This window comes from Mus pahari, chromosome 15 (genome assembly GCF_900095145.1).
Source record: "Mus pahari chromosome 15, PAHARI_EIJ_v1.1, whole genome shotgun sequence".
Classification (NCBI taxonomy): Eukaryota; Metazoa; Chordata; class Mammalia; order Rodentia; family Muridae; genus Mus; species Mus pahari.
The window spans coordinates 2,430,851-2,439,532 of record NC_034604.1 but is presented as its reverse complement, the minus strand read 5'-3'; the positions used below and the strand labels follow the sequence as shown (position 1 = coordinate 2,439,532).

At 40.3% G+C, this 8,682-nt stretch overlaps 1 pseudogene; it reads right to left on the bottom strand.

The window, feature by feature from the left end:
* Positions 1 to 1,820: 1,820 nt before the first annotated feature.
* LOC110333449 lies at positions 1,821 to 2,357 on the bottom strand (annotated as a pseudogene).
* Between the last annotated feature and the right edge of the window lie 6,325 nt (positions 2,358 to 8,682).

Genomic DNA, 8,682 nt, shown 5'->3' with positions numbered 1-8,682 from the left:
CACACACCCACACACACACATACACACACACACACACACCACCCCCACACCACCACCACATTCAGCACATTTAAATGGATACGGTTGCCAGGTTATCTTTCATCACCTTTGAGTAATGGCTCAAGCTTGTCAACTATTTCTTTTAAATCTGTTTTTATTATGATATAAATTACATACAAAAATTAACCATGGGGCTGGAGAGATGGCTCAGCGTTTAAGAGCACTGACTGCTCTTCTGAAGGTCCTGAGTTCAAATCCCAGCAACCACATGATGGCTCACAACCATCCATAATGAGATCTGATGCCTCCTTCTGGGGTGTCTGAAGACAGCTACAGTGTACTTAGATATAATAATAATAAAATAAATCTTTAAAAAAATAACCATTTTTAAGTATGAAATTTAATGAATTTCTATTATTGCTATTCACAAAATTTATAAAACAAAATATGGTGATCACTCACAAACTTCCTTTCATTGTCCTCTGCTTCTATCCCTCTGTAGTCCTATGGCTTACAGTCAAAACTAGTTTGGATTTCCTGGCAACTTGTATCAATGGAATCATGTAACATCTATTTTCATGTGCTTTCCTCTTTGACTTGGCAGAAGAGTTTGAGATATATCCATTTGTTGATTAGATCAGTAGCTCATTCCTTTTAATTACTAAATGGTATAACTTTCCTCCCTCCCTCCCTCCCTCCCTCCCTCCCTCCCTTCCTCCCTCCCTCTCTCCTTCATTCCTTTCTTCCTTTTGCAATTTGGGAATTAGACCCAGTGTCTAATGCATGTTAAACAAGAAATGTATTGTTGAGTTACATCTCCAGCTTTTCTGTTTGTTTGGCTATTGCTTTTGTTGTTGTTGTTATGTTTTGTTGTTGTTGTATGTTTGGTGTATGCCTGTATGTGCACATGTGTGTACAGGTGTGCATTCGCATGTCTTGAGGCCAGAGATGGAGCTTGTATGTCCTACTTTATTATTCTTTGCCTGTTCCCTACAGACAGGTTCCCTTAGGATCCTCAAGCTGGGGCAGGCTGTGGCCCCTCACACTGCTGGGTTATTGGCATTCATAGCCACCTCCCGCTGTCTGCATGAGTGCTGGGGGTCTGAGCTCAGGCTCTCATGCTTGAGCATCCAACCTTCCTCTACTCCCCAGCAGTTTGTTTTTAATTTGAGATAGGGTCTTGCTAAGCTACCCAGGCTAGCTTTGAACTCACTCTGTCTCTCAGGGAGGTCTTGAACTCTTGATCTTGTCACAGACTTCTAAGTAGCTGAGATTATAGTCCTGTGCCACCCGGCAAGGCTATCTTTAATTTTCTTTTTTTCTTTTTTCTTTTGTGGGAGTAGAGATTTTAATATCATAAATCAGAGTGGGCCCGCCTCTCACCGCCGGGCCCCTTCTGGGGCTTCCTATCTTCATATTGCCTGGAGGGCTGCCTGCAACCAGGGCTTCCCCCATCCCTCGGGGAGGATCCAGCACCAGCCTGAGAAGGGAGGCAACAGCAGCTAAAAGAGTGGGAGGAGGAGAAAGAAGCTGGTGCAGGCACATGTAGGTGGATGTGTACTTTTGTGTGAGAACACATGTGAAGTGTCAGGTTTATAGACCCTGGCTCAGGGACAGTATAGGATGGGAAAGGAGGTAGGGCAAGAAACGCATCCTTTCTCCATGGCGCTTTGGGCTTACCCTATTACGTGGGAACATCCCTAACTCTGAGCTTTCAGGACTTGAGACCTTTGAGTCTGGCAGAGTGACAGATCCAGTCTGTGGGGACACTAGGTCCGCCTCCTTTTGAAAGCCCTGGAAAGGTGGGAGCCAGGTCTCTGCTAGAAGAACTTGACTCCTCGGCCATCGGCCATCGCTGACAGTGAAAATCTCAGCTTTGTGCTCTTGATGTAGGGCCTGCAGAGCGCGCAGCAGGGTCGCCTCATCCAGCCCATGGAACTCATCCTCTGTGTCTTCCCCACTGGTCAGTACATACAGAGTAAACTCAGTTATTCTGCCCACTCCTGGAAACCCATTGGTAAATGAGTTTCCCCCATTCTTCTGGCCTCTGCCACATGATCAGGAAGCTAGACTTATTCTCATCCAACCATTCGAGGTTCCCTTTCTTTCTCAGTTCTACTAATACAATCTGAATTGACTCCACAGGAAGTTTCCGCTGTAGCTTGACGTTGTTGAAGAGCGGGCTCTCCTGGGCTTCCATCACCATCATGCTGGACTGTTTGTGCAGGCGGCAGAAGGACAGAACCAGAGAGCACCAGGCGGCCAGCTGCTTCTGCCGGGTGTCTACGTTCGGCTGTAACGTAAAGAAGGGTGGGAAGCGGTACTGCCACGGCCACTCAAAACTCATCGCCATCGTAGTAGCCCAGAAAACCCGGAACCCTTTAATTTTCTTTACCTATATATTTTCTATTTGACAGACATTGAGTTTAAATGTAGCTGAGATGACACTGCTATGAAGCATCATTACTGGGCATGAGTTATTATTGTCAGTGGACTAACACATAAGAACAATATTGAAGGGTCACATGATACATTTATGTTACTTCATAATAAATAACACAATAAATAACACAACCGTTTCCCCAAGCAGCAGTGTCTGGGAGTTCCAGTTGCCTTCCTTGATCACCAACATTGGAAAACGTCAGCAAACCCTCACAAATGGAATGGCCTGAGAAGCACGTATTTATTAGACCTGGAATTCTGCACATGCCTTGTTGGATTTACGGCACTGATAGAGTTGTGGTCTCTTCTGAAGCCTTCAGGGAGACACATTCACTGTTCTTTTTTTTTCTTTTTAAACTGACTGTGAGAATTGGTGCACATTCCCAACTCTGTTTCTTTCTAAGCCACCAGTGATGGGTGGACGATGCTTACCACATCATATCTTTATCTGACGTCATTGCTTCTCCCTCTGGCCACATCAGAGAAAGACATGATTGCTTGGGTCCCTCAGATTGTACTGTTGTATTAGTCAGGGTTCCCTAGAGTCACAGAACGTGTGGAATAAATCTTATATTAAGGGATTTATTGGGATGACTTACAGGCTGCCGCCCCTGTCCAACTAACCCATTAGTGGGTTAGTTGTGAGTGGGAAGTTGAAGAAGCTAGGAGTTGCTCAGTTCCATGAGGCTGGGTGTGTCAGTTGTTCTGGATAAGATGGAATCCTGAAGAGGTAGCCTCCAACAGACGTGCTGGCAAGTAAGGGCAAGCAGGCAAAGAAGAACCCTTCCTTCTTCCATTGTCCTTATGTAGGCCTCTAGCAGAAACTATGGCCCAGATTAAAGGTGTGTCTCAAGATCTGGACTGAAAGTGTGTATGGACTTGGGCTAAGAACATGTGTTTTCCCACCTCAAGATCTGGATCCAAAGTTTGCTTCTTCTAGCCTCACGATCTGGATCACAGGTGTGCCCTCCATTTCTGGATGTAGTTCATTTCAGGTATAGTTAAGTTGACAACCAAGAATAGCCATCACAACTGTGTATTTTAACATCTTATAAAGTCCCTTTGCTATGTAAGGTGATTGTACTGGCTGGTTTTGTGTGTTAACTTGACACGAGCTAGAGTTATCACAGAGAGAGGAGCCTCCCTTGAGGAAATACCTCCATGAGATCCAGCTGCAAGGCATTTTCTCAATTACTGATCAAAGTTGAAGGGCCTATTGTGGGTGGTGCCATCCCTGGGCTGATAGTCTTGGGACTATAAGAGAGAAAGCTGAGCAAGCCAGTAAGAAACATCCCTCCATGGCCTCTGCATCAGCTCGTTTCCTGACCTGCTTGAGTTCCAGTTCTGACTTCTTTTGGTAATGAACAGCAATGTGGAAGTGTAAGCTGAATAAACCCTTTCCTCCCCAACTTGCTTCTTGGTCATGATGTTTTGTGCAGGAATAGAAACCCTGACTAAGACAGTGATATATTCATGAGTTCCAGGAGTTGAAGAAAGCCATCTGGGCCATTCTTCTGGAGGAGGTGAACTGCACTTTAAATTTAGCCATTCTAAATGGCACATTGCTAGTGCTGTCTCACTGTGGTTTTAACTATAATTTTCTTAGTGACTAATGATGAAGAGTGTGTTTTCATGTGTTTACCTGCTGTTTATATATTTTCTTTATAAATTATTCAAATTATTTCCAATTTTTGTTTTACATTTTTATTGGTAATGAATTGTGTTATTTATGTAAAAATGTGTATTTTACAAATATATCTCCCAGCCTGTAGATTGCCTTTTAATAAATATGTTACATGTATGGGCATGAGTGTGGACATGTGCACATGAGTGCAGTGCTTCTACAGACCAGAAAAAAAGCATCAGACCTGAGAGATGCAGTTACAGGTGGATTTGCGCGCTAGATATGGATCCTGAGAACTGAACTCAGGTCTTTCACAAGAGCAGTACTCACTCTTAACCATGGAGCCAGCTCTCTAGCCCCACCTCTTAGTTACTTTATTATTGCCTTCTGAAGAGCAAAATATTTTTCTTTGTGTGGAGCCTAAGTCCTCAAGAATATATTTTCTGGTTCTACTTCTTGTGACCTACCCAAGACGTCCCAGGCTAACTTGAGGTCATAAATATTTTACTGTTTATTTTATTCTAGAGGTTTTGCAGCTTTGGACTGATAGGTCTGTGATGTTTCAAGTTTAGTTCTATGTATGGTATACAGTAAGGGTCCAGTTCATGTCTATGTGTGGTATGCAGTAAGGGTCAAGTTCATGTCTATACATGGTATACAGTAAGGGTCAAGTTCATATCTATACAGGGTATACAGTAAGGGTCAAGTTCATTTTCTTTCACATGAAAATACAATTACTATTACCCAGTACTATTTGGTTTACCATACTGTCTTCTCCTGTAGAACTTCTTTGACATCTCTTTTCTTTTCTCTTCTTTTCTCTTCTTTTCTCTTCTTTCCTCTCCTCTCCTCTCCTTTCCTTTTCTTTTCTAAGATTTATTTGTTTATTTTACATGAGTACATTGTTGCTTTCTTCAGACACACCAGAGGAGGGCATCAGATTCCATTACAGATGGTTATGAGCCACCATGTGGTTGCTGGGAATTGAACTCTGGACCTCTGGAAAAGCAATCAGTGCTCTTAACCTCTGAGTCATCTCTCCAGCCCTAAGATCATTTTTTCTTACTGTAATTGAGTTCAAGTATCTGTTTACTTTTTGTAATGTCCATTCACTTCACTTATGTATATGTATGTATATTCATGTGTATCCACATATAGCCTCCTTTAAGCAAGGAAACATAATCCCTCCAACTTGTTCCTTTTCAAAATGACTTCTTAGCTTCTTTCCTGTGGCTTTTATAAAACACCATGACCAAGGCAACTCAGGACTCTTAACCCTCTGTAACAGTAAGCCCTGGATAAACTGTTCCTTTGTCATTATGGTGGAGAAGCCTGGCAGCTTGTGCCAGTCACTGCACAGGACCAGCATTGAGAGCTCACACATGGAACTGCAAACAGAAAGCAAAGAGCCCCCTGGGGAATGGCATATAGCTTTGGAAACCTCAAACTTGTTACAGGAGTACATCCTGTAAATGTGCCTAAACTATGTCACCAGTTGAGGACCAAGTATCCAGGTGCCCAAGAATATGGGGTACATCTCATTTAAACCATCACATCAACTCTCCTCAACCTCTACCTTTTTATTTTTTTGCTCATTTTTCTTTTTTTTCTTTTTTCTTTTCTTATTTTTCTTAACATTACCTTGATCTCACAGATAAATACATGGGTAATTTACATTTAAAAGTTGTTTTCTTGATATATGAATGTGGCATAACTCTGTATTTATTTAGCATACATTTAGTTTCTCTTTTGTACTTTTTGATGCCCAAGTCTTTTATAAAGTAGTTCATACATTTTGGTGGAATTGTCACTTGTATTTCTTTTAAATTTCAGTTTCCCATTTGTATACTTTATAAATTGGCCTTTATCTTAATCTTGACGGATTATTATGACTAGCACCTTTTTTTTTTTTTTTTTTAAGAATTCTTAGTTTCTTTCCACTAGGCAATTGTATTATCTACATAAATTTTATTTCTTTTTATTACTTGATTCCTTGGTTATATTCTCCAATAATATGTTGCATAAAAGTGAAACTTTCTTGTATTGTTTCCTGTCTTAGAGAAAAAGAATCAGCTTTCCACTATTGAATGTGATATTAGTTGTAGGATTTCATACCTGCCTTTTATTAGGTAATAAAATTTGTGCATCATCAATATTGCTTTTTCTTTAAATGTAGTAGAACTCACCAGGGAAGCCATTTGGGCCTGAAGTTTTCTCTGTGAGAAGGCTTGTATACTACAACAAGCTCATTAAAAACAAAAAACAAAAAACAAGCAAATATTGGCCTGCTGTTTGTGTTTTAGCTTATAAATAAGCTTTAGCAATTTGTTTATTTCAAGGAATTTGTCTTTCATCCAAGTTGTTAATATTTTATCATATATTATTCAGCATTTTCTCTTACTGTGCTGCTAATGCCTCTGTGTCTGTACTGATACCTCCTGTGCTCTAATGCTTCTGGGTCTGTACTGATGCCTTCTGTGCCACTAACACTGCTGGATCTGTACTGATGCCTCCTGTGCCATTAACACTGCAGGATCTGTACTGATGCCTCCTGTGCTGCTAATGCTGCTGGATCTGTACTGATGTTTCTTATGCTATTAACGCTATTGGCTCTGTATAGATGCCTCCTGTGCCATTAATGCTGCTAGGTCTCTACTGATGCCTCTTGTGCTCTTAATGCTGCTGTCTCTGCATCGATGCCTCCTGTCACTCACACTGATTTGCTTTTCATGGCTGCTTACTTGAGCTATGGCTTTACTAATTTTATTTTCTTCTCCCAGGGCTCAAGTAGTTAGCTTTTGATTTCAGTGATTTTGTTTTAACATCTCCTTTTCATTCTTATCTGATCAGTGACTTCCTCATTTTCCTCTAAATACCACTTCAGTTATATCCAACATATTTTGTTTTGTTCTATTTTCATTTATATTCAGTTTAATATGTTTATTTTTATGTTTTTAAATATATGAGTTGTTTAAAATTGTGCTACTTGTGTTCTGAATATGTGAATTTTTACGGAAATTTCTCTTATGTCAATTTTTAAAAAAAAATACTTTATGTCTGGGAGTTTTACCTGTATGCATGTCTGTGCACCACATGCCTAGTGCCCACAGAAGCCATAAGAAGGCACTGATACCCAAAGAACTGGGGCTTATGAATAGTTGTGAGTTCCCAAATAGTGCTGGAAGAGCAGCTAGTTCTCTTAAGCAGTGAGCCATCTCTCCAGCCCTTTTGTTGTGTAGGATTATATTTGTTCAGTTTGCATAGTGTATGCATTCTACTCTTACAGATTTGTTGAAACTTGTTTTATGATCCAGAATTTGATTACTTTCATTAACTATCTGCATCTCCTTAAAAGAATGCTTCTACTGTTAGGTTGACTGTCTCAAAGTAAAAAATGGTTAGTTAGATTGATTGTCATGGTTGTGTAAAAGTTCTCATGGGAAGATATGAACAAATGTGTTATCTCATATAGCAGACCAAAGTAAGGATACTACCTAACTCCATCCTGATGAACCAAAAAGATTTGTTTGGGTGATTTCTAGGAATATAGGTGAACAGTTACTGACAGGAACAGAAATAACCCAAGGACAGCTGTATCACCATTGTCCACCTTAGGTCATGATGGCTCATGAATGCTGGAAACCTGAACTGCACTGCAGATTGGAGACCATCTTCTCTAGGCAACTTGCCTGATTAATCTGAGAGCGTCTCTCATCAATCCTTACTGCTTATTTTAAAATGTGGTGGAACAAGCCTTAGAGAATCTGTTCAGTTTCAGGAACTTCCTGAAGTCATTGAGTTGTGTTCTTCCTGAGCTTTAGACAGCTTCCCTGCAGGGTAGAATGTTTCATTTTGGAGGAAATGCTGTACAACAGTAGAGTCATCAAAATGTCTACCTAGAACATTATGTTTCAAAAAATGCTATGAAGGGAAAATGCTAAATAAACTGCTTGATCTACATTCACAGCACATAAGATATATATTTAAGGGAAAAACTATTAAGAATAAAGAACATTACAGAATGACCCAAGAGAAACTCAACACAAGACATAAAAGTTCTGAAGCTTTGCAGTATCCAGTGATTTAACCCCAAACCTCCCCCCCTCTCTCTCTCTTACACACACACACACACACACACACACACACACACACACACACACGGAAGTTATAAGGAAGCATTAAAAATTTACAATCTTGGTAGGTTATTTTTTTAAACATCTTTTCTCTAGTCACTAATTGATACTCTATGCAATAAAATAAAATGATATGGGAATTCAAGTATTACTATATATGATAACTATATATGATATATTTATTATAATCACAATAAATATGTAAGCATGCAAAATATCACTGAAAAAAACAAGCTCTAGGTTCAGGGAAAGACCCTTCCTCAAAAGGAATAAGGTAGAGAGAGAGAGACAGAGAGAGAGAGAGAGAGACAGAGATAGAGAGAGAGAGAGAGACAGAGACAGAGAGAGAGAGAGAGAGAGAGAGAGAGAGAGAGAGAGAGAGAGAGAGAGAGAGAGAGAGATCACCCAGTACTTGCCTCTGGCCTACATACATGAATACATAGCATGTGCATCAAAGTATACATAGACAGCCCCATTAGAAAA